This window comes from Drosophila suzukii, unplaced genomic scaffold, assembly GCF_043229965.1.
Source record: "Drosophila suzukii unplaced genomic scaffold, CBGP_Dsuzu_IsoJpt1.0 scf_4, whole genome shotgun sequence".
Classification (NCBI taxonomy): Eukaryota; Metazoa; Arthropoda; class Insecta; order Diptera; family Drosophilidae; genus Drosophila; species Drosophila suzukii.
In genome coordinates this window covers 3,743,795-3,749,794 of record NW_027255927.1, presented here as the reverse complement: position 1 = coordinate 3,749,794, position 6,000 = coordinate 3,743,795, and positions in this window count along the sequence as shown.

The following is a 6,000-nucleotide window of genomic DNA, read 5'->3' as shown; positions in this document are numbered from 1 at the left end:
ACTCGGTGCTCCAGTCCTTTAGCTCCCTGAAGATACTCGCAGCTCCCAGAAGATCCTCGCCGCTCCCTGAAGATCCTCGCAGCTCCCTAAAGACGCTCGCTCGCTGTTCACTTGTCACGCGTGACTTGGTGACTGCTGGTAACGACTCGGAATCGCGAGGGGTATCAGCCGTACGGGCTTAGGGAAGCGTCACCGTTCTCAGACTAGGGTGAACAGAAGCTGCGCTCTCCAGGATCGCTCCTTTCGACACACCGCCGCCTGTCCCTTGCTCTGTCCCGGATGGTCCCACTGGGTTTCTGCTCAGCCCGCGCGGACAGTCAAGGCGGAACGCCAGGAAGCTGCCTCGCGCCTAACTTCGCTTCCACGCCTAGTGTAAACGAACGTTCCACCCTAGCCTCACCCTTTTGCCTTTTGTCCGGGACGTTTCCGTGTGGCTTTTGGTACTCGGGGACCTCGCAAGTCGAATCCGTAGGGCTCTCCTAGATAATTCCACTCGAGACCTTGCCGATCGACCGCTCTCCCTTCTGGCTTGTTATACTCGTGGTTCGGGCACGCCGCTCCGGGACCTCGCAAGTCGAATCCGTAGGGCTCTCCTGGACAATTCCACTCGAGACCTTACCGATCGACCGCTCTCCCTTCTGGCTTGTTATACTCTTTCCAGGCGTAACGCCAGGACTTTGTGGACAGGGTTAATCGACCGCCTTGACCTAGCCGTGTGATGCCCTCTGGATCTCAGCTACCTGCGTCTCAATTCGGAGATTCCTGGTATCCCAATCCCGAACGTCTCGACGTAGCAATCTCGCTCCTTGTAGGCTCCCACGGCGCTGCTTCTCTGCCGACTCGACTTTCTGCTGCTCCCTTGTAGATTATCTGGTTGTTTGATTGTTCACTTTGGTATCTGAGTGATCTTGACGGTTTGACTCCTTGTGATCGACTGATCCAGCTGCCAGCGCTCTGCGGCCTTATATAGGGCCTCCGGGAACCGTTATTTCCCTTTTGCGCACGGCCCGCTGGATCTCTCCACTCTGGGTTCAAAGTCCGTGCCTCCTGGATGACCCACTTGTCGTTCCCGTACCGCTTCCAATCGATGCTCCGCCCACTGCTGCTATCCCGCTGATTCCCGTGATGCTTGTGGCACGCCTGTGTGCCGCTCCACCGCCGAGATGTGGCACTTCCTCTCCCGGTCCAAAGTTCACGGGAGAGTCCAAAGTCCGGTGGAGTTCCGTTACCCGCTTTTGCACACGGCACTCTTGCCTTGCCCGCGAAGTCTCCACTCTCTCTCGATCTCCATCCTTGGTCTCCAAACTCTCTCGCTCTCCTTCATTGGTCTCCAAACTCTCTCGCTCTTCTTCGTTGGTCTCAAAACTCTCTCGCTCTCCTCGCCGCGCCGTTACTACGCGAATTCGCCGCGTATCTGGCAAGCGGCCGGCCATCTGCTGCTGTTTCTATTTGTGGGGAGTTATTCAACTCCTCACAGTACATTTGATGTGTATTTTTATTACATATGTATCCAAGTGTATTATGTGATTTTTATCTGATGGTGTTTCCGTTTTACTGAATTTATTTTTAATAGGATTTCTATCATATTTTATTTCTTTGCAAAAATCGCATTGATTTATAACCATTTGCACCAACTCTAACAATTTTGGAAAGTAAATCTTGTTTTTCAATTGGTTATATGTTTCCTGAATTCCTGAGTGCATACTTTCTCTTACATGATAAATCGAAATTTGTCTTACTGCTTCTGTTTCATGTTCAATATCTTGAGCTCTGAGTGTGCATTTTATGAATTCTAATTGTTTGTTGTCTGAAAACATTTCTATTAGTTTTTCTTGTACTTTGTTATACTCTTGATACGATAATTCTGAATAGATTCCGACTTTTCCTTTGTGTATATATTTCCTGAAAATATCTCCCATTGTTGGAAATAAATATATTTGATATTTTAAATATTATTGATTTTCCATGTATTGTTTTATACTCGTCTGTTTTACTGTCTGTAATAATTATTTGTGATTTATATTTGTTAACTATTTCCTCTTTTATATAAAAATGATTGTGTAAATTTTCTTCGGCTGAGTGTACTGTTGATGTTGAGAGATTATCTTCAATGTTTGCTATCATGTTTATGTCTGAAATATTATCCTTGTATTCATTGTCTCTTTCGTTTTCGGTTTTGTTCGTGAGGTCGCTGTCTTCCAGTCTGCTAAGAAAATCTGCCACTCTGTTCTCTTTTCCTTTCAAGTAATCTATCTCAAATTGATATTCTCCTAATTTTAATAACCATCTCTGGTGTCTGGGTGAAATATCTTTACCTTTATGTTTTGAGTGTAAGAATTTTATTGGCTGGTGGTCAGTTAATATTTTGAATTTATTCCCGTAAAGGTATGGTCTGAAATAATTGACGCTCCATAGTATTGCTAGGAATTCTTTGTCTGTTGCTGAGTAATTTTTTTCATGATTGTTTAGCGTTTTTGATGCAAAGCAGATTGGATGACCGTCTTGAGATAGGACAGATCCAATTGCATAATTTGATGCATCTGTAGTTAATGTAAATTTTTTTTCAAAATTGGGATATCTTAAAATTTTGTGAGAACTGATTAAATGTTTTAATTTTTCAAATGCTTCGACATAGGTAGGGTCTTTTAGATTTATTTTAACATTTTTTTTCAAATACTTGGTTATTGGCTGTGCTACTTTAGCATAATCTTTTATAAATTTTCTGTAATAACCTGTTATACCTAAGAAGCTTTTTATTTGCTTCTCTGTTCGTGGTAACAGTAATTTTTCTATGATTGCGATCCTATTTGGATTTGGCTTAATGCCCTCTTTTGTAAGGATATGTCCTAGAAATTCAGTTTCCTTTTTCATGAAGTTACACTTGTCAATCTGTATTTTTAAATTTTTCTTTTCTAATATTTGGAATATTTCGTTAATAGCTTGAATATGTTCTTTTAATGAGGTGCTGAAAATAAGTATATCGTCTAGATACACGACGCATTTTTTATTAATGTGATCCCTAAGTATTTCATTCATAAGTCTTTGGAATGTGGCAGGGGCATTTTTCAACCCAAATGGCATTCTTATAAACTCATATAGTCCATGTGGCGTTACGAATGCCGTTTTTTTTCTGTCTGATTCTCGGACTAAGATCTGATGGTAGCTTTTGGCTAAATCTATTGTAGTGAAGTATTGAGCTCTTCCTAGTTTATCCAAAATAGAATTAATGTTCGGAATCGGAAATTTGTCGTCTATGGTTATTTCATTTAACTTCCTGTAGTCTATTACTATCCTAAACTTTTTCTTTCCTGAGTTGTCGATCTTCTTCAGGATTACTATAAGTGGGCTAGAGTATCTTGAATTACTCTTTCTAATTATACCCTGTTCTTCCATTTCTTTTATTTGTTTCCTAACTTCTTCCTCGTGTTATGGTGGGTATCTATAAAGTATTGAGTTTAACTGTTCCTCTGTATTGGTCCGTTTTTCGTGTTCAATTTCTGTCGTACTAGTTAGTTGGTCTCCCTCCTTAAAAAAAAGTTTGCTAAATCGTTGTACAATGACTTTAATTTCTCTGACTTCTTCTTCATTTAAGTGGTCGAGTTTCAAATTCTCTAAGTTTTTACTGCTACTTTCTAATACAGAAACTTCTTCGTATTGATATGGATTGTTTATAACTACGTTTTCTTTTTGATTTAAAATTAAAACCTTCCTCTCAATGTTTATAAATGCATTCAAAAAATTTAGGAGGTCTATCCCTATGATAAAATTGTATTTTCTTCCCTTAAGCGGGGCTAATTTCCATCGTACTCTTGCGTTATTTGGTAAGTTAAATTCTTTTGGGGCTGTGGTATGAATTTCGTACGCTATTACGTCTTTGCTGTTAATTGTAGTGTATGGTATGGGCGTATTTAGTCTCATTTTTCTGTAACCTTTAATCTGGTCGCTAACTAAACTCAAGGTGGCTCCTGTGTCTATTAAGGCCACGTATTTCTGTTTGTCTATGTTAAGTTCTATTAGTGGTAACCCATCCGAGGCGGCTTCGTAAAAAAAACCGTATTATTGAATTCTGCCTGTGGATAGTTTTCCATTTGATTATTATCGTGTTTACTGTTCGAGTTATGGTCACTGTTGTAGTTGTCATTTTCGTATCTGCTTTGGTCTGTATTGTTTTGGTGTTGGTTGGCTTCTATGTTATCTACCTCCATAGGTACCACATTCGCTGGCCTATTTTGCCTAGACTGATGTGATCCTGCTTGTTGATTCCACTGATTATTTTGATATCGTCTACTTTGTCCGGAGTTATTGCCTCTAAAATTCTGAGGGGTAGTGTTCTGTCTAACTTGTCCTGAATTGTTGCTCTGATAATTTCGATGTACATTTTGCATTGTATTGTTTTGCTGATTATATTGTTGATTGGTATTCTTATTTTGATGTGCATTTTGCATTGTATTGTTTTGCTCATTATATTGTTGATTGGTATTCTGGTTGTTGTTCCTGTAATTGTTTTGATTAGGTCTACCTTTCCTATACTGATACCTAATGAAACTATTCTCATATCTGCGTTGCATCATTATCTTTAATATAGTGCTTAAATCTCTGACTTCGTAGATCTTGTCTAGTAAAGTGCCTTGTGTCATTTCTTTGGCTGTGTTAACTAATAAGCTTTCGACATTACTTAAATCTATAAAATTATCATTCATATGATACACAATTAATTCATCATTTTTATATTTTATATTTTGAATTTCTACTGCAAGCTCGCTCACCGAATTCACTCTCAGGTCACATATCCTCTTGTAGATTTGGTGCGGCTCCGTGTCTGGTCTGTACCTTAACTTCAAGGTGGCTTTTATCAGGTCCCAGTTGTCCGGCTCCGGGATATTTATCACTGCATCCTTTGCTTGACCCTGAATTGTCCTGTAGAATATTGTCCTTGTGGCTTCTCTCTTGAGTTGTGGGTCCTCTACCGTCTGTAACAGGTACTCCACGCTACTGAAGAAGGAGTTGATGGAGATTTCCCCGGTTCCCGTAAAGGTTGCCAAACGATTGATGTTTTTGAACAACCGCTCTTGTTGGGCTGGGTTGTTTCCATTTCCTTGGAGCTGTACATACGGCCAATTGTTCCAAAAGATCCGCTTGGGGCATCTGGCCGTTATCGTGAGCCATCCTGCTATTGTCGTATGAAGCGATCCTTCGCTGCCTTCTTATATCCAGGTTGAGTTGATTTCCTTCTTAGCGCTTTCTAAGTCGATTTTAGTTCGATCTCTACAGGCATTAATCCACTGATTTTTAGTTGGATTTAATGCTGTTGCGCTGCTTGGTCTGGTTTTGCTTTGATCAATGCACTTTTCTATGCACTGCACCACGTTCACTTAGCGGACTGATTTTTAGTTCGCTTCTGTTCGCTGACTTTTTGTATTTTTTATTTATCACAAAAAATTTTTGTTATATTTTTTTCTTCACGTTAAGTTCGATTTGAATAATCACTGGACCCTCTTTAATTAAAAAGGATCCTACCGGCTGCGCCAATTTTGTTTAAGGAGTTGCGAAGTTTTAAAAAAAATAAATTATTTGTAAGTAAAACACGTCAAGCGGGTTTGGTGGGCAAAAATCAACTGAATATTCTTTATTGATAATGTTTTAAAGAAAACTTAATTTAGGTTTACAGAAGTGCTTATTAGGTTTTCTTACGAATTATTCTGGTCGACATGTGTAAGATCGTTGGCCTCTGGTTAGCCTGAATTTAATAACGATCGATGAACTATGCATTTCCTGTTTACTGTGTTATATTGCTTATTTGGATTTTATATTTTCTTAGAACTTATTTTGGTTGGCATGTGCCAGATCGTTAACCTGTGCATTTCCTGTTTGCTGTATTACTTTAATATATTGTTTATTTAGCATTTAATGAGTTAAGCAATTCTTGTACTTTATTATTAAGAGGTGGTAAAGAAGAAATTGGGTTTTGGACATATGTGGGAAGTGATGTGGGGTAATACG